The 22,578-nt window shown below is 30.9% G+C and overlaps 1 protein-coding gene across 1 annotated transcript in view; it reads right to left on the bottom strand.

The window, feature by feature from the left end:
- LOC112685169 overlaps positions 1-20,463 on the bottom strand; it is a 68,273-nt gene extending 47,810 nt beyond the window's left edge. The window contains exon 1 of the mRNA XM_025556963.1: positions 20,051-20,463. The gene's annotated coding sequence lies outside the window, so the exon portion shown is untranslated. The remainder of the gene's footprint in view (positions 1-20,050) is intronic.
- Between the last annotated feature and the right edge of the window lie 2,115 nt (positions 20,464-22,578).

Genomic DNA, 22,578 nt, shown 5'->3' with positions numbered 1-22,578 from the left:
AATAAAACTTTATAAGTGTGTAAAATTCTATTTTCTTTAACTATTGCTATTTATATTGTTCATGGTTGGGTTTGTGCGAGTCGATTTGTCAATATTGAGGAACGACTAAGATAAAACTGAAAACAGCAGTTTCACTGCTTATAACATATATATTGTGCACAGGATGTGGGTTGATTCCGTCGTGTTTACGACATTGCATATTGCGAAACTTTACTAGTGATATGATACTGCACACATTAAAATTTGCATTTCCACGGGTTACCGGAACAATGGTATTAAACTGGTTAGGTTAGGTTAAAAATATATATCTACCGTTCAACTGTATAGTGCTTTGTTGGAAAAAAGAACCACCCGTAACTACTGTAGAGGTAATATGCACGTATGGCGGAAATCGAGCACGCGAAACTCGTTGGCAAATCGAAAACCGTTTTTGAACGACTCGTGAAGCGACCCACACACACACACACACACATCTACACTGATACCGTAAACGTGACGTATATTTATACATACTCACTTTATATACGACAACGACGACGCGTTTTAATCGAATTAATGGGCGTGTTAAGCGTGTGCACACACATGTATGTATAGTACAAAAATGCATACGTATATACGCGCTAGTGCATTAACGTCGCGAAATAAGTGATTCTATAAATTACGCTAGGGCAAATGAGTCTTCGGGTAGTAGAACCGCGTTCCGTATCGTTTTTTTCGTGAATAAGTGCACCGTATTAAACGAACATGTTTCCAGACCCCCCCCCCCCCTTAGAAAAATCTAAAAAAAATATATGCAAATGAATAACACACAATTCATTTGAATTCGTCTGACCCATCCCGAAATTCGATACTCCTTTCCTTCAAAATCCAAAATCCACGGGGCTGGCAACACATAGCGCCCCTCTCCCTCTCACTGGTCAAAATGATAGCATGTTAAATTATTTAGTATATATATTATATATTATGTAAATATATTTTATTTTTACGGTCTACTACAGTGTTGGGACTTCTCTAGATACGTTTATCTAGTTAGAATTTTTGTCATCTTTTATCTTATTTAGATAAATAACACTAAGTTATCGAATTACTTATCTAAGATAAATTTTTTACATATCTAGATAATTTTATCTAAATATTTGTCTGTATTATTGCCAAGATTAGAGTTATTTTTATTCTTGTGCGGAGACGAATCCAATAAATTAGAGATCATCAAAATCGGTCCAGCCGTTCTTGAATTATAAATTCTATAAATAACCTGACTTTCTTTGATAAATATAGATTTTGTATTCATAATCATAATTCGTATTTTATTAATAAGTAATTATTATTTCTTGGTATGATATTTTGTTTGTATTTTCATGTCAGGAAAATATTTTTGGTACTTTTAAACTTAATTTCTTATTTTTCCATGGAAGTTCCAAGTATAGTAGGTATTTGATTTTAGTATACACATGTAACTCATACTTTGAATAGTCATTACTTCACTCTTGAAATCCGTAAAGTCATAACTATTTATAGAATAATAAAAATCATCAAATTAATATTATATAGAAAACAATATTGTTAACTTAAAATGATTTTTTTTGTTTCCAGACAAGTACGTACAGAGCAATTTTCATTTTTTTTTATTTTTTTTTTATGTAACATTTTAGTGATCAACTATCATATTGTACATTATATATAAATACTGTTTAATGGTACACTATATTACTACAATAAACATTAAACACCTAGGTACCTATTGATAATAATGATTATAATTGAGTCTTCATAGATATTATTAAAATATGAAATATTAGCCAAAAAATAACATTTTTTGAAAATATCTTTTTTTTTATCTAGATAAAAATGAAATTATCTTTTATCTTTATCTAGATAAATTTTGCATTATCTATTCCCAACATTGGTGTACTATCACCATCTATTTTATACTATATAAAGAAATTAGAACGATGTGTCATTAGAATATTGTGCTTTATTATTATATAATGCGTTACACTACCTATGTTTGGTACACATATTACATAGTATCGAAAAAATAGTATGTCAAATTCATACACGAAGTTCGACGGAAACCAACGTATTACATGAATATTTTACATTCGTTTTTTAGGTCTACTTTATTTTTGTCCATCACGTATATTGTGTTTTCATGTGACCGTTAGAAACTTCATTGAAACTTTCCACACTTAGAAGAGAGGGGGTTGCTCCTATCCATATCATTCTCTTTTTCTCCTTTTATCGATTTTCAAATCACCGTTTTCAACCGATTAATTTTCTGCACGATTGGTTGAAGTTTTCAATTTGTGTTTTAATATTTTTGTTTTGTCATTTGTGGGATCCTATTCTCATATGTAACGCACATAAGCCACGGTTATACTCATTATACATTAATTTCATATATATATATATACATACGTACACGAACAATATTATATATACGTACATATATATATATTACACTACACCTTTTAAATCCTACCTTGCATATATATTTAAGCTTGAATGTGCGTGTGTAAAATTAGGGATTTATTCTTCGGCACCTTTTTCCCAAGTACCTACTTTATAATTCCTGTTACGGGAAATACCGCGCCGTCTCTCTTGGCCATATATATTATTCAGTGCAGTTTACGCACAACAATATAATATATTCATAATTATAATAAATATTACCGTGTTCACTGTACGAATGTTATGATTTCATATCACGTGTTCACGAATAAATCAATTATTAAGAGTATCTTGTACAATTATACTACATATTCATCAGTATTTAAAATACTAACCAAATTCTATATTGAACAAAAATTATTACTAAACATTTAAATATTAAAATTAACCAAACCAAATTCATCGTTTATAGCTTTTTTCAATTAAATCACACATAGCAATTAAGATATAATCTATTAAAATTAATTTACAGCTAACTTGAAATATAAATCATACCCTGTACATAACAAATAATCACCATTAGACATTAATATATTTATATTTAACTGTAATCTATACATATAAAATCCAAATGCCACTGACTGACTGATCGCTATATCTCAAAAACTACGCAACGTACGGACTTGAAATTTGGAATATAGGTTCTTCTCATATTTTCACCGTGCAATAAGAAAGGATTTTTCGAAAATCACATATTTAAGGGTCGACACTGTTTTGGACTGGATGCATACATTTTTCAATTTTTGGTTATCAAGGAAAAATTTGATTTGTTTAATATGTTGATTTTAATAATTTAATTACGTAAATTATTAAACTGTATAACAACATAATCGAAGTCATAATTTTAAACGAAAAATTTAAAGGTGAACATGTACTATTACCACGCATCCCAATAACTCCAACAGATAAACCATTGGAATTCAAACTTTTGCAGTTTCCAGTGCGACTCGTTTTTTCAATGATCATTAACAAATTACAAGGACAATTAAAACAAGTGTATAGACTGAATTTTGAAAATTCATGCTTCTCACATGGATAACTGTGTGTGGCCTACTCACGTGTCAAATTGTGTACACACCACAAAAGGAAAAACAAAAAATATTGTATAATCCACATACACTTTAATAAATAGCATTTATTTGGAACCTCAAACTGTCAGACTTTTCTCAATGAAATGAATAAATAAAAAAATAATAATACAAAATAAGAAGGTATAGGTTCAACGGTAACACCCAAAAAGAATTGAACACTCAAAATTTTTTTAACGGACAACGTCAGGTATAACTCACTTATTGATCATCGCTACATCTCAAAACTATATGAACTTGAAATTTGACATGGTGGTCTCTCCAATATACAAAACGTGCAATAAGAAGGGATTTTAAAAAAATATTGGAACCAGCAAATACGGTAATTCAGAGGTATCACCAAAATTACTATACTGATTCATTTGAACTTTCATTTTATTTGTTTTATAACCCCCAATAGTTATACCGAACTTGGCTTTAAATAGTGTAAAGTAATAAAACCTATGTCACGGCCAAGAATGTATCGTGTGAAGCCGGGTAATTAAGCATTCTCGAAAAAACAACTAACTCTTACTGTTACCATTGGAAATAGTTGTTGATACCTCGGTAAAAGAATCAATCCTATATTTTTCACGGCAATATCATTCATTCTATAATTCGTATTACGAATCGTTTGTATAATATACTTGTATTCATTTCGAACACATCTTGGAGTGCATCTGATTGTTTATTTATTTAATTTATTGTAATTAGTAAATTACGAAACTATGAACAATACGGAGGCAAGTCGTTGCTACGATGTAACCAGCAGTCACCAGCAAGTAAAGGAGGTGACGTACTCGATGAAGAAGTGATCGCTATGCAAGAAGAGATGTCTGCATAAAATTCGCAAAATGGTCAAATGCATCGGTAAACCAGACATATATGACTAGAGATAAAGGCGTACCCAAGGCGAGGGGTTTCGAGTCCGGACCCACCCTCATTGAAATTTCTACATACTCAACTGTTTAATAGTAAATAGTAAAATAATAGTGTATAGTGTATTTTAATTTCCCATTATCTTCAATACACAAAATTTATAGATTATATACTCGTACCTATAATGTATAAACCATACTATAGTATATTAACAGTAATTTTTCGGTATTGAGTTAAACTATAATTATAATTAGAGAATAGATAAAATAAAAAATTTGAACCCCCCTCCCCATAAAAATTTTCTAGGTACGCTCCTGACTAGAGATAAGATTTTGATACAAAAAAAGAGATTTCTAAAGAATATAATACTATCATCAAGCCCTTCGCTCTGATTTTGACGTACTCGTGGCGATTAATCTTTCGACTGATCAAAACTCCATGAAATTTCCGTGTTTGACAGCGTGCAAGTGCGTGATGCACAAGAAGTGTTCGGCAGCGGTCGGTGATCAGTCAGTGTGCGCACTATCCTGTTGTACGGCGGTTGACGAACGGTCCGGCGAAGAAAACACCACTTTGGCCACTGCTAACCGTAGCCGCGAAACGGTATTCGGCACCGAAGATTTCGGTGCGCGAAAGGCAGGCGGCAACAGATCGATGTTCATGACCGAAGTGAGATAGATTTGGAACAATGGGCTCACGAAGGTGGTTTGTTTGGGAATAGAACTGAAGCTGGAGCAGTGTAACGTGTCGGAGTCCATGCGGCACGTCAAAATGGATATGTGGGACCGGGTGTTGGACACCATGTAAGAAGATTACATTCGCCTTAAAAAAACCAAAATATGTTGATGACCGAAAATCCAAATGCTGTTTTCAAGCAATCTCCGAACAAACACTGTTGTTAAACAATAAATAAACGAGCAAAATCGGCATTTATGCACACTGCGCAGAACTCGAGACTTTAAAGACAATACAACGAGCATAAGATAGATTTAATCTCGTGCTAAACTTCAAGTTTTGACACCTAAAATTACACATATTATCGCGGAACTAACTGCCGTAGTTCGCGAATATAATAAGTTACACCGTAATTCATACTTTTAACGTTTAAAATTGTATTTTAATTTTAGAACTAAATCTAGAGTAGAAGAAATATCAACATGATTTAATTTTATTTTCAGATCTAAAAAGTTTTGATACTGTATATTTAATTCAACAAAAATTGAGAGGTTTTTGCAAAACTCAAACGTGTTTTAATATATCAATAATAATCGGTTAATTATAATATATATTATAAGTAAAAAAATAAGTTAGACCTATAATTAATATCCGTTTATTATTAGAAAATTTAGATTCATTATATCAAAATCATATCATATAATTCTATGTGATTATACAATATGATTATATCATATAAGTACAATTATTGTTAAAATAATCCTCAGATATACCATATTGTCGTATTGTAATAATTAACTCCTATTATAGTAATATTTAATTCTCCAAATGATTATATACTATGTTATATCTTATATGATAAATTATTAATCATTATTATAATAAAAAAAAAGGATAATTACAATTGTATTTCCGAGCACAATAAAAAGAAAGAAAATCAGCTGTAAACTGTGGTCAAATGAAAAAGTTGATTGAAAAAAAAATTACCGGAACTCAAGCTTTACCCTCCCCCCATCCATATTTAAATTCACTAAAGACAAGTAATAGTGTATTTATAGCCAATTAAACCCGTTATATATTTTGTCCGTTTCCTATAGCAAACAGTCTCGTAAACCATAATACCACGGTACTACGAGGTTCAAAATATATATTCGTATTAAAAAAAGAAACGATATGGGGTTATCTTCCTTAAAAGGATATACGTTTCAAAAATTATCGCTGGGAAATAATAATAATTCATTGCGCTGCACACATTTCATCTGCCCCAGAATCGTGATTTATATCCGTGCCAAATCGTCGTCTTTGCAGGTACTACCATTACATGGTTAGTCAATTAGAAACAATATTTGTCTTAATTCACGATAGATACCCGCTTGAAATACTGGATGATAATGGACACTTGTTACGAAAAATGATACGTATACTTCGGATTTATACTTTTTACTTTTTTTACGTTCGAACGTTCTTTACACACGGATCGTTCGGTCTATGAATTTATTCACTGCGGGTTCTAAACATAATTTGTCGCGTACGTAAATAAGTGATGATATTGAAAATTGAATATATGACATGACATATTCTAGTGCAGATACCTACAGGGTTGCTATGGATTCGTATAAAATTATAACCATAACCCTTACTTTTTACATTAAAACGCGTAACTATTTATGCTACATGCGTAAATAATAATACATTACTCGTTGTGTATTATTTAATAATTGTATGCGTATCTATTTTCTATCTTATTTTAAACGCGTTAAATAGCAAAAAAAGAAAATAATATAATTTGTGGTTTTGCGAACAGGTGTTTATTTCACACGATTCCCCGTTCACATCGTACCGCCGAAGAAAAGAAATTTCGAAAATAAAACAATAATTCATGTCGACCGTAAAGTTTTGTTTAAAAAGAAAAAGCGTCCAATTAAAAATAAAAAATACGCACGTGGAAAAAAATGAGAAAGTACGTTTAAATACTGAAACATTTGTATCAGTTAAAAAAATATATATATCGAATCCGTTATTGTCTACTTGTAATATGGTAATGGCAGTACAATATAAACGCCTCACTAAAAACATTAATATCGACGTATACGACAGTATCTTATCTTAAAATTATAATTATGTATTATATTTCTGCTTTTCATATTAAAAAAAAAAAAAAAAACTGAATCAAAAACAAAACAAAATGTCATCAATTGTATTTATTACACTCATCACTGTAGATTGTATAAGCCGTATGTTAAATAAAAATAAATAAATCTTATCAGATATTAAAAGATTGGTTTTACTTTAATTTTAACTTTAATTAAAATAATCACTAATACATTTCGATGTTTCACATAAATCAGGCGTCTCATGGCGAATAAGTTTATTTTTTACCAGCATACCATTTGTTTTTCATTCTGTTTTACGAATAAATCTACTATAGGATTTTACAACCTTGGAATTCTGTAATACCATAGCTTGCGGTATACTCACGAATAGTTATTTATCGTCGTTTAGTGATTGTGATTATATATTTTTAATTATTTAATGTTACCTATATATATATATATATATATATTTATTTATTTATTTGATAATAATAATGATGCAAAATAAGTTTTAATATGATTTCGAAATACCCGTATCAATATTTTTATAACCCAAACCTTTATATCAACATTGGCCTTAAGAAAATTGAAAGTATTGTTATTTCCTAGGAAACGCGTTATTAATTTACAAAAAATATCCTACAAGTAGTAAGTCTATTTACATAATATCCTGGTGGCATGAATATACAAATGATTTAAATCGATCGAAAATATTTTTGTTGACCATAAGCATTAGGCAATAATGTTGATTCTTTTATTTACGTCTTTGTAGGTAATACATAAAATATGTTGTAAACTGTCTGAAATAATTATAGCAGCAGGTGAGAACGATTATTGATCAATATTTCATTGCGTATGCAATATGATAAATAATTCGAGCCACTTAAAATGCGCTCTTATCGTGTTTATTTTTAATTTTTCGAAAATCGAATCATTGTTATATTCTTTCTTTATAATTCTATATACTTTGACTGCGTGTTTTTATTAATAATTAAGGACTTCATGTAAGTATACTATAAGTATGTAGTATAAGTATATTTATATATGTATATTCGTCTTTATAATAAATATGTAACTCGAACGTAATGACAATCGCTACGCTTCGTTTGGACAGATACATTATTTTCTTGATGTGCAAATACACATATTACTACGTCTATTTTGGTAGAAAATTTGTATATTTAAATATAATATATAGGCAAATTATGTAATGTTGCCTATATGTTTTTCTTTGTTAAATATATTTGAAAGAAATAGTGGTCTACCACGAGTGTTTTTACTATCACAGTAAATTTATTCGAAAATAAATTATTATTATAAGTATAGCATAACAAATATGCATGATTCATAAACGATTCTCATTAACTTTATACCACAATACAAATTCAATCAAGAATTTCTCTTTGAATGATTTTATATTTTGTTTTACGTCTATACGTCTTTATTCATGTCGTACAGAATGAGTAATAAACATTATTTTTATTGTTGTTTCCATTGCTATGCGTATTATTTTTTACTATACCATTATTTTTACTGTCATTCGTTAAATACACTAAATCAATATCACTCAAATATCTTATTACTATAGTGGATTGTAAACCTAAATTTTATACTTTTTCTGTACCATTTTAGTTATTTATAAAATAAAACGTATTCATTTTGATTATGCGTTTAACTTTCGTGCGCAAAATATAGTTCACGATAGAATGATGTTCGAATGAAAATTGATAATCACAGGTAATTAGAATTTAAGTTGAATATCAACATAATAAAGCTAAATTTAAAAGTCAATTACCTAATAATATAAAGAGGAATGAACCACAATAATTTGTATTATTTAAAGACTAAATATGGCTGTTTATATTGTGTCATCATCTTTCATATTTTCCAATATAACTAACCTAACTATTGATCTTCCAGTATATACTCATGAGTTTGCGTTTAAATTTTGATGTCAGTTTACAACCGACATCATTTTTATTGTTAATATAATTACGGAAAACTTAACGAAAAACTTAAGAAATCTAACGCCACATAAATTCAATATCATGTATTTTATAACATGATATTATAATGTTAGCTTTATAGATTGCTCAATCGGATAAACTTAAACAATATGATTTGACATAAATTATATACCTACTAATAGGTACTATCTTAATATTTTAAAAATCAAAAAATAAGGATACATTTGTAACTATTAAACAAATTTAAAAGTGGATCAAATTCATGTATATTGTAGCATGTAAAATGTAATTAGCTCAGAAATATTCCTTTATTTAATACTTATTTAAAGGGCTCTCAATACATTTTTGTAATTTAGTCAAGTTTTTAATTTATAAAATTACATATTAAGTGCACTGTATAAAATGAACATAGATTTTTATTAAATAAATTAAACTAATATTATTATTCAATTAATAAGAATATAAAAATTATATTATAAAAATTACAATAAATTACAAAGATTTATGTAAATAAATAAAAAGTATACAAAACATTTTTAGAAGATATGAATCAGTGTAAAACTCATACTTTTTAATTTTTAGACGAATCTGTAAGATATAATTAAAAATGACTTTTATGATAATTATGATTTATATATGATATATTTACATATGATTTATGATATTTAATGATGATGTTGTAAGAAGAAAGAGCATAGATATACGATAAATCGAGATTGAATGATCAAAAAAAGTGGTTATGATATATTTTGTTGATTGATAGAGTGTAGAAATTAAAGAGTAAATTATCTAAATTACAAGAGCCCCACCACTATCGGGAAGCATACAATATAGGCAGTTTTTGAACCCCTTTTTGAAGGAATGATACTGTAACAGTTTATGTTCGGTAGGTAATTTAGAAATATTTCACTACGATACTACTAATAGTCTTTAGGTTTTGAAACCATGGTTGTGGGGAAATTAACGAGGCTATTGTGATATTTTAGAGCGTAGGGTTCTGGAGGGTTTAATCATTTCATAGTCCACAGTTTGTGGGTGAATTTACGGTACAAAGGAACATAGCAAAGACCTCGTATTAGACCCGAGGGGAAGAACTATTCGTTTGGGTGAGTTCATTCCCAGATAAGTCAATATGTCCTGGAACCCATAGAAAGGTGATAGTAGTGGTCATGTAGGAGAAGGACAACAGAAAAGAAAGAATTTTAAAAATTCTGGCAAAAGATTTGGTTAGGGAGGAGTTCTCTACAGAAGCTAGAAAACTAACTAGAGAGTTGAAAATAATTGGGTAGTCATCGCAGGGTAGATAGTTAATAAAAGAAAATGCTTTTAGAATAGTACGAATATAGTATTCCACTATGAAAAAGGACACATACAGAGATAGTTTAGTAGTTGATTTTATTTCAGATCTGGAAGAATATATGCATAACCAGTGCTATCAGGTGACACGAAACAGTGTGAATGCCAAGGCATAATGGTTAAAGTTGTCTGAGATGAATTGACTGAATTAGCTGTTTTACATACATGAACATAAATGTTTTACATGCATTGATCGAAATTTTATAGGATTGTAGCCTAAGAAAAATGGATTAATCTTTACTGAAGGTTTATGACGAGGACTTCGTACGGAGTGACATATTTAAGTAATTAGTTACATTATGAACATATATGAGGATCATAGGGAGAGAAAGAAAGAAAAAGAGAGTGAATCATAGTAGACAGTACCAGAGTGAATCTACGATCGAATTTCCATTTATTGTTAACCATTTTAAATACATCAAATATGGGAGAGATTGAAGAAGAGGAACGTTACTATAAAATATTAAATTATGTAATACGATTCAAATTCATATTGTTTTGTTAATATTATTAAATAGCCTATATATATGTAAGCTCTTTGTTAACTCTTAATTAAAGCACATTGGAGTGGAGCATAAAGTTTTGTATTGAATCGATCAAGAAATAACGAGTAAAATCACTGGAACCAAATGCATGCCAAATATATGGATATGAATGGCTGTTGTTAGTACATGAATTTCAGATCAGACAATTGTTGATAAATTGACCAACTATGTGCCCACACAATAAACCGTCTTTTGTTAAACTTTCGAATGTCTGCAGTATCTATGGTATGCAGTGACATTCGTACAATATAGCGACATGTATCAATTCGGGGGAAAGAACATTTTAAGTGAATCTGAAATCAATATGAATATTGTAAAGTAACACGATATCATGGATGTAGTTGAATTGCCTATACAAATCGCCGTAGGATATTGCGATAACAATATTAAGCCGGTTTCGCGGGTACAACGGCCATTAAAAAAAAAACCTTGAAATGAAAATTTTAACGTCCCTTCTCCCTTGATTGAACGAGAAACCAAAACACGTAATTATAGCTATTTTTATTTATTCTGCACGTGCGCTTTATAATTTCCGATGATTACGTAAAATATGACTCTTCTAGTGACGTATGTATCGTAAGATGATGATCCACAATCATTGCACTGATTTACAAAATAAATGTGCGTATTGCTAATTCTTTTTATCCAAAAATTATATTTTGTGCTCGTGAAACCTCCGTAAAAAGGATGTAGAAAAAACCCTAATACGTGACGCAACTCTACTTAGGGAATAGAAATGTAGTGTTTTTTTTTTTTTTTTGCTGTTTTAATCCCTTTAGCACAAGACGGCCATAAATCCGATCATGACCTAGTCATATCTCCTGCCTCTTACATCATCCGCTATATCATCGATCCCTGCTTTTCTTAGTAATCGTTAAAGGTCGTAAAAGGATGTCAGTACTATTTATACGAACAGGCACAGCAATCGTCTCTAGATCACTTCGAAAAACCGACGATGGGAAAAAAATTAAGATGCCTTGTACGATGTACAAACAAACCAAACCGGACAATGTACATCGGCCGCTAGATATGGCTATACTCAAGGGATATTATTATCATTATTATTATTATTTTGATTACTATTATTTTTCGAAGGGTGGACAACAGAGTTTGCGTGCTGCACGATATTCATCAACTCAGTATTTTTATAGACTTTTTTTATAGACTCTGTCCTCAGCAGAAAATCGCATTTGACAAAAGCGATTATGACCAGCGGAGGAGAGGAGTTCCTCGACAATGTACAAGTCCCATGGGAATGCTAAAACTGTTTTCATATATATATATTATATATGTAGGTCAAGTATTACTCGTTTGCGCGTGCAAACCCACACACTCACACGCACACATACACGATGCATACGCACATGTACGCATATACTCATGCAATCTTACGTGGACGTGGGTATAAGAATATTTTAGTTGATTGCCACCCAATATCAGTGTATTAAGAAAAAAAAATGTTTGATATTTTCAAAAGTAGTGTTACGGAAAATATATAATATAAAATAACTACTCCGCAGAATCCCAAAAACCTTCGGTCATAATATAAACAAATAGTCATATTGGCGATGATGGTCGTTTAAGTACCGGTACGTGTGAAACGAACATCACCAAGTATTAGTGGTTCTCATATTTTATTTATGATCATTATTTTTTTTATTATATTGTTTTGAAAGTTTATTTTTTATTAAACATGTCCGTTAAGATAATACGTATTCAGGAAAATTGGTTTTTTAATTAACTGAAATAAAAAAATATGTTCAGGTAGAAATAATAAAAACTCTTAGACTTTCAAAAAATTTTCAGGATGCAATTTTTAATTAAACTTTTCTACCAGATCAGCTTAAAGCTATATTAAAAAATTATTATATTCGTTTTTTCTTTAAATACCCAAAAATGAAATTTTACCGAAGATAATATATTATAAATTAACTGTATAATGCATATTGATTTAAATAACAATATTTTCTCAACTTTAATAATATTTTTATTTTTAAATCCATAATCAAATTAATTTAGGAATGCTTAATTAAATAAATTTTACTTTTTTCAAATTTTCAGCATACAAAAAATATTAAAAAAAAGTACTTAAAAGGGCACAGTCTCCTTCCCCACTATTTTTTCAAGCTTTCCATTACTTCTTCTCCATTCTGTAACAGTCCTCACGAAGAATCAATATGCGATTTTAACCATATTATATTTAATTGTCGTTCGCTTCTTCCTATTAAACAACTTATTTTTTCATTCTTATCTTCCTTTAGCTATATCACTCTTGACTCTAACCTTCTCCTCAACTTCCACTCCATTCCTATCATTCATTCCATCATTAATTTCATCAATTCCTCCAGCTACCTAAAATTGAGTGACTTGGAATACATTTTATTTTACAAATATGTTACAGCTATTATATAGGTATAAATTAAATGCATTTTTTTTTAGATATAATATTACATAACATTTGAATAGAGTATCCCTTTCTTGTAAAAAATGTATACATTTACTTATACATTTACACTTATACATAAATGATTAAAATATTTCATATTTCTGTAAATGTAGCTTATTATTCTACGATTAATTCTAGAGTCTATTTACTCTTAACCTTGTAGTTCAAAGATTTTAAAACTTAACAAATGGAAAATATAATTTTTTCAGTTTTGTTTTTTGGAATAATCTTAACAATTTTCAAATGTTACCCGTCTTTAAATGTACATTTTGATTAGTTAATTAGCTAAATTAAATTTTGGAACAGTTTTATATCGTTAAAATATATTTTCCAATGAGGAAACGCATTTATTGTAATACCTGTAAAAATGTCCATATATAGAAAACCATAAAATATAAAATTTTTTTTATATAAAAAGTGCTTCATCAAATTTTTATCATGATAACATACCTTAACATAAATGTGTATTATATTCATGTAAATAGAAAGTGTTAAGGCATTCTAATGGAAAGCAGTTAGTGCATAAACAAAACGAAATGAAATTAAGCCTTTAAGTTCAAATTAGATAATAGGTAATCAAATACACCTCTTCTGAATCGATTATTCTTAGTATTTTTATTATTTTATTATTATTAAAAATAAGCCACGTGTCTTGACAAAATAATACCAAATTTCAATAGAAAATAATTTTCCATGGAATTCTAGGATCTATATAATTAAAAATTCCATCGATATTATAATGTGCTGTGTGGTAGTGTATGGAGTATTAAAAACTAATCAAGCGAATGGCATATTAAATGTATTAAATAATTCTCATGTTATTTATAAATATACGCAATATGATTAGTATAATTGTCCAAAAACCGGTATTGGGAGAAGATTAATGAACTATGATGAAGCTATTAAGTTAATGACATTTGAATTGCATATCATACATACATTCAGGCTTATTTTTTTTTAATTTTGCGGACTCTTTTGGGTAATATTTTATTTATTTCCCCTCATAAAATCCAGTCACCCGTAAAACACACACATACGAATTTGTTGGATGGATATCTTATAACGATAAAAAAGAAAAAAAATTGTTTTGGATTTAACATTGGGTTACGTATTTTTTATACGTTACTAAAACGTACAGTTTTTTCTAACGTATTTCCTCGTCATACAAGCCGTTAATCCACCTCATTTGATGGGTCCATAATTCATTCGTATCACCGATCCTACCCTGTACTACTCAAGACTTTTATGCTCTCTCTTTACCATTAAAATTTATTTTTATTTGTTTGCTGTTTTTTTGTCATAAGAGAATTTATTTTCACTTTACTTTTTTACCTTACAATTATTTTCTCGGTTGGAAAAATAAATTCCTTTTTTTCCTACATCGGACTTAATTTACCTCGTATCATTATAATAATAATATCAAATAATATAAAAGTGTTTTATTTTGCAATCTTGAATAATAGTGATGTGTTTCCCATAAATCTTGTGAGATAGCCTTAAAGTAAATAAATAAAACATGTACTTTCCAATATATTTACTGATTTTTTCAATAGGTATATTGACTGTTTATAGTATATTAGACTCTGAATAGAATAAAATAATACGAACAGAAAAATATCTTACCACAATACATTATTTTATCCGACAAACCTAAGGTAATTAGACCGGGATACGATATTAATATTAATAACATTTCACCCTTTGAGCTGTTGTAGATTAAGTATTTAAAATCATTTGAAGACTATGTAAGTGATATTTTATTATTATTATTATTATTATTACTATATTTGAAAAAATTAGACATTTTTGCACTTTAGGTTTGTGGACAATGGTGGTTTTAAAGTTTGATTAATTTTAAAGTCAAACATTATCGCATTCTTCAGAAATAGCGTGAAATTGTTTTAGAAGTTCCACCATTGCAACGTGGGAAATATATTGATTTTAAAATATTATATATAATCATGGACAATAAAAATGTATGAAATTTTCTAGACTTGAACATTTCATACATAAAAATCATCATAATATGAATTTATATATATTACTACAAACTCGAGATCCTCATTTGTTTATTTGTTATAGACATTTAAAACTTGAACTTTGACATGATTCTTCTATTATACTGTAAAATGTACAGATTCATAAGTTATTGACATTTCCAAAACATGTATAATAAAAGTTCATAAATACGTTATTTATATAAAAATTTGAAAATGTCAAGTCACTTTTTCGAGCAAGTGTGATTTATCTTTACATTTATTTTTTCAAAAATAATTATTATACATTTAGTTTGAGTTTGAATCGTTAAGTCTTATACAAAGTTTAATAAATCATACAGAAATTATACAACTAAAATATATCAAATATTCTGATCTAATCTGACAGAAGATTTAGGTCAAAAATAATTAAATTACTATAAGTATAAATTTTAATATTTTAAAAGAAATATTTATAATAATTATAAAAAACTTTTCAAGTGTAAAATTATAAATTGATGATATTTAAAACGCTATGTGAACTAACGAACGTATACAGGCATGTTTATTAGATTAATTCTCTAAAATAATATTCTTGGATAAATGTTTTTAAAAAAATCAATCAATTAAATTATACAATTTGTTATTTTTGCATCAAATACTAAGTACGAAAACACATTTTAAATATTCCTTTATTACAATAACTTTCAGTCAGAATTATTTTTCTACTATTTTAAAGAAAATTCAAATAAAAAATGACCAAGGGAGTTAGAAAAGTTACAATTACGACGAAAGATGATAACAAAAAATTTGCGGTTTTTGGAAGAAATGATTTGAAAACAGTTTTTGGTCTGGTGTACAATCTCGATCCAGGAACGTTCGAAGAGTGAAAAAATGAAAATTTGTAACAAAATTGTATGAAAAACAAACTATACGAATGTATATAAGAACCAAAAGAATGGAATGGTTTGGACATATCTGGAGAGCTGAAGATGATATATTAAAAAGGGTTACAATTGCAACGATTCAGAAAAACCTACCACTGGGTAGACCACGAACGAGATGGAAAGTTGCCGTGGAGAGGAACTTTAATTAGTGGATGTGAATGCGTCTGTTAAATTAGTATTCAACAGGGAAAGGTGAAGAGGTTTAATTGTAGCAACTCAGATCCTTCAAGGACCGTTAAGCTGAATAAAAAGAAGAAGAACATTCCGATCGAACATCCCCTATAAAGAGGTGACAAAATCAATAACTTCAGATATACAATTATAATACATTGTGTATAGATACTTTTTAAAAATTATAAATGTTGTATGTTATTAATAATTTGATTCTTTATTTGTCTTGAAAGACCGGAATGTAACTTAAAACAAAAAATTTAAATAAATAAACAATATAGTCATAAATCAAATTGGATTCTTCATTAAATTACATTTTTGGAATCAAATTATATGACATGAAATTTTATTAGAACGCTTTAATTACATTAAAAAAATTGTCCATTTAAATGGACAAATTTGTAAATTAATTGTACGACTAGGTTAGTTTTAATTGGTGTATGTTTTTTATTAATCACTATTAATTGCTGACAATTTTTGACCAAATACTTTTCTGATGTAATCACATCATGCTTACACGTATTCAGAGTTTCCAAATTTGATATTATAAAGTGTCATAATATTAGGTTTTATTTTAATATAATTTTTATAGATTTTCATAATACGATAAAATTGAATTATTTATGTAGTAAATTGGTGATTTTAGCGCACTTTTAGTTACATGGATGGCATTTTTTAGAAGCAACTACAAAAAAAGAATATAAAATAAAATAACATAATATTTAATTGTCAAACATAGAGAAACCATGGAGTTTAAAATAAAAAGTATACAGATGAAAATACAATGTGAAAATATAATTGTAAAATTATAATGTGAAATCATCGTTTTAATTAGAGAAAAATGACTCTATGGAGTTTCAAATAATAATTGTGTCCACTTTGAATGCCTATTGAAAAAACGCGTTTAATATGAATCCAAAGGCGTTTGTGTTTAATTTTTATCTTATTTTTTTCAAGCCATTATTCATATTTAAAGCTTAACATTAAATTTGTGATCTTTATTATTATATAATTATTTGTAATATTATTTGAGCTATAATCGAATTAAATATTGTAAGAAAAAATGTTTTTACATCATGACACAATATCGAAGAGTACTTATCTTGTTTGGTAATTCGTTTATAATAATATTTCATATTCATACCGTAATAAAATGTGATAAATAAAAATGTAATTCAATTATTATTGATTCCACGACATTAAATGGTTTATGGGTAGTATGTTTCAATCGAATGGTGTTTCCACATCGCGCAGTCATCAGTTGTAAGAATAGAAATTGAAACGAAGAAAGATAATACCGTCTTAATACATTTAATTATACAGTTAACGTTAAGGGGGTGTATTTTGTCATTATTTATTCCGTATTTTAATTTCCATTTGATGTTGATTTTTTTTTTTCGTCAGAAAGAAAAAACAATTACCAAATACTATTTAAGATTAAACATATTTCCAATTACAAGCTAACTTGATCGTATAATATTGGACCTGTAATTTGGTATCCCTATTTTTTACTTGAGAGAAAATGGTCACTCGCAGTCACGTCATAAATGTATTTGGTTTTCATGTGAATAAATGTGTTTTCTTATTTTATGACGGTACATTATCAAAAGGTTAAATTCGAATAGTTCATATATTTCAAAATATTATTACATTCGCGAATTACCTAAATTTTCATTATTTTAGAAATACGTAAACTGTACGCATACGTTATAATGCTCCGTTTGAAGTTATTATCTAGTAAAATGAATATATGAATTAATTTTTGTCTGAATCGGAAATAACAGATGGTTACGTAGTAATAATTTACATACGCAACGAATGTAAATATTGTGCGATTACATGTTATTATAACATAACCCAATAAACATCAAACAAAACGTTGATAAACACTGCTGTGAATATCGGAGCGTCGATTTCTATATACGTATTTATTTATATTTTCAATGCGTACATCAGACATTTATAACATTAATATTGGTTTTTAAAAGTTTACTTTTCATCCTGAAAGTAAACCTGTAAGTACACAACAACGTTAATCGAATAATTTAAATAAATCGAACAACAAAAATAAAAACACACGTGAAGTTCATATTTCATATGATTTTTGAGGTTTCCACGACGAATAGTATATTTCCCATCGTCATTATACGTTCGAAGCAGTGCCCCGTAACTAAACCACTCGAGGCCCCGAATCGTCAAAGTTTTTTGAGGCCCCGTAACACATAGTTCGAAGCTCGGAGCCTGTGTGCAATGCACCCTCTGCACATCCAGTACTTACGGCACTGGTTTGAAGACCTACCCAAATAGAAGTAGTTTTTACGTCATTTTGTCACGCGAGAAGAGTCACTTACATAAGGCTAACGCGCTCTAGCCGTGCGCTCGGCAAGAGTGGGGTGTACACGTTTTTCCGTCGCGCCACCGGGAAACACGGTTGAAAACTGTGTCCGTTACAGGATTTGCAAACGATAACTGATAATAGATATCAAGACGTCGTATCCCCGTGTACAATATTACTACGTAAATCGTATCGACGAGGTATTATAATACGAACGTAATATTATTGTACTCGCATCGATCGGTTCGATTCGTATTGTGAAAATGTCAACGGAAAAAGATACGTACACCCCGCGTAAATAAAAAACATGGTATATCATGACGTGAGAGCGCGCGCGCGCGCGCGTGTGTGGTGTTCTCCGATTTGTACATGTACGTGCGTGTACGCGTGCCAAACAGTATCGATTTTTTCGTCGGTCCCACCGCCCCGGGCACAATAACACACCACAAGGGTGGTGGTTCGTGTTACGCTGATAAGGGATGACGACAACGTTCAACGAGTGTTCAAAGTAAAATCGTTTGGCGCGCGCACGCAGTATTTCGATAAAACGTCGATGGCAATTTCTCGAAAATCGGCAAAAATAAACTCGGCATTTACCCCGGTTTCTATTATTTACAGTTTTTTTTCGGTAAACACACGCGCGCGCGCGCGCGCATACGAACCGCGAGAAAAGGCGAGGAAAATAACGAAGAAAGCCCTACGCGCGCAAACTGCAAGTATTATACGCGTAACACATGTATTCGCCCGAGTCCAAGGACCCTGCGGGAGACGACATATCGCGACGCGTCTACTACTGCACTACTCGCTACGTCACGACAACGATACTGTACGCGTTAAATATTGTTACATCATCACGACCGGCCCCCCCCCCCCCCCCTACGTACGTCGGATAAACGGTCCGGATGCGAGACGACCACGACCTGGGTTAGGTTTTCCGTTTTTGGATTTCCACCGACCGTACACTAGTACGGCTGCTGCTAAGCGTCTATATCGCGGTTGTTTTTAACGCAACCGCGGTCTATACACCGTTGTATATACTTCTACGTGTCTCGTCTACGTACGCGAAGACACACTCAGCTACATCTACCAAAACAACAGCTACGGCTACTCTAAGCTTTTTGTTAGTAGGTCATTCGACTCACCTTCCATCGACAAAGTTCAGTTCACGGGTGTACGAGAATCAGTAAATGTGTATGTATATAAAAATGTGTGCGTGCGCGTGTGCGTGCGCGCGTATGTGTGTATGTGTGTGTGTGTGTGTGTGTGTGTGTGTGTGCGTGTTTAAGTGTGTTTGAATAGAGTGTACAGACTAGAAGGAAATATAATGCCCGAAAATGAAATACCGACGACGAATAATTTTATATCAACTCGAACGTTGTTCTAACGTTGTCGCGTAAATGTAGTGTTAGGAAGAAAATGACTAGAGCGAGACAGAGTGTGCGAGAGACAGTGAGCGGGCGAGAGTGAAAACAAGAAAACAATGTGATAACGGGAATTATCAAATGAAATACAAAATATCATATACAACTATACTGTATATAATAGTAAGTACATGATACTGTGTGCACGAAACGCGCGCGAGATGTCCGCGAATGAACGCGTGCGCTCGCGCATTCGATTAAACTTGTGACGCGGACAATGTATCACGCCGTGCGCACACGGAAACGATACGGAATCGACGCGGTATGCGTGTAATGTTGAACAGGGGAAAAAAAAAACAAACAAATAATTCAAAGTATCCTTATAACCTTAAAACTCGCGTGTGTTTTACTAAACGATTTTTTACTTCTCTTTCTATGTCTGTGTGCGTGTACGTGCGTGTGTGTATGTGTGTGTGTGTGTGTGTGTGTGTGTGTGTGCACGCGTATGTGTGTGTGTGTCTTCTCCGGTTTTTTTATTCGTTTATTTTTATTTTTTATATCGCGTTTAGCGGCATCGACGAATTCCTGCGCAATGTCCCTGGCCGAGATTTCTCCCCACCACTGAAAAAGGATATTTTATCAACGCGCACGAGCGGAGCAGCTCGTGACGGCAAGCGCGCGCGCATTTGCACGATAACAGTGTCGTATCGTTATCATCTACACGGGAACGAGTGTGAACGACACCCCCGTCGATACGTCGACCCCTTGCTCTGTTCGTACAACGGTGGTGAGTCGATGATTTTAATTTTATATTTCGAAATCGTTTTCTCCGTACCACTCTAACCCTCCCCCCTCCCGTGTTCTGAATCCATTCTACAAACAGACAACTTAACGTTGACCGCACCGCTATTAGTACCGTCCATTTTTCAATACGGGGAAAACGTTATTATGTTAAACTTAACGTTCGATTTGCTTCGATAATATTCAAAAAGTTTTACCACAGATGTTAACCACGGTTCGTTTTTTTCCGACTTCAATACTTCGCGTTACACGGAGTTTGAAAGATTTTAGTATCAACGCGTTAGCGAAACGTAAAGCGAAATCTCGACAAGTCGACTCATTTTTTTCCAGTTAAAGAAAAGAGCACATAAATAACGAGATACTTGAATTATTATTTAACCTCTCACGAGTTCTAGTTATCGAATTTCTATACGTAAAATACTATTACGTGTACGTCCGTATTGGTACACATTTCACATTTCAGTTTGTTTTTTTCTCGTCCACCGGTACTACACAATGATCGCAGAAACTTCCGAACAGCTGAACTCGCGGCACACAGTGCGACCTGTCGGACGACGTTTGCAGTTTCGCTGTCTATCGGACACAAAATATTCGCGCGACTTGGTGGGTAAAACGACGTTAAGGGTGAACGGCACCGATTTCCACACGACACGTTTAAGGTACATCGTTCGCTTTAAAAAGATTTTCAACGTTATCCAACGCGTTCCCAGTGATATATTTCAAATAAAATAATAAGTGGCATTTTTCCTTTGATATTTTCTCTGAACATATTATTTGCTACCGACCCTCATCCTGAACACATTTCAAACACTCATCGAAAACTTAATGAGTCCATAGTGAACACCTTTCCACTTCTATTTTACGGAAAATATAGATAGTACGGTTATCGACCTTACTGGAATAATTTGATCTAGTGCTCCTCTTTTCGTTAGTAAAATGATGTCCATATATAAACATGTGCAGATGATTACAAATTACAAACAAATAAATTAAATAAAAAAAAGAGTTTTACATTATCTTATATTTTATAAATAAGCTTATTTATACTTTAAGTAAAATATCTGGTACTAATTATCCAAAGTAACTATCCCCCATTCAGTTGTAGCATGGTATTCGTGTTCGCACGAGTATGGTTACACTGTAACACTCCATAAATGTGAATACACGTTTTAATGCTTACTGTTGGATGTGTATCTGCGTGTATTTTTCGTTTTTTTATATTTTTTCATGTCAATATCATTACACCCACACACAAAGAGCAGTTGTTCACCGCTTCGATCGCCATGTTTGTATTAATAATCTGAACACAGTGCACGAATGCGGAAACGCAGGGCACTATAGTTTTATAAAAAAAAAAAATTTTAAAAAATAACACGTATTACTTGCACGTGCTATCACTAGCCAGTGGCGCTGAACCCTATGTTATGTATAAGCTTTAACCCGATATTTTTTGTAAATTGAGCGATGGGCCGCTTCATATTGAGCCAAAATTTGGTTTCCAAACCGTA

This window comes from Sipha flava, unplaced genomic scaffold (assembly GCF_003268045.1).
Source record: "Sipha flava isolate LNK unplaced genomic scaffold, YSA_version1 268_pilon_pilon, whole genome shotgun sequence".
NCBI classification, from domain to species: Eukaryota; Metazoa; Arthropoda; class Insecta; order Hemiptera; family Aphididae; genus Sipha; species Sipha flava.
Note: the sequence above shows the minus strand (reverse complement) of the source record. Positions and strands in the feature narration are given on the sequence as shown.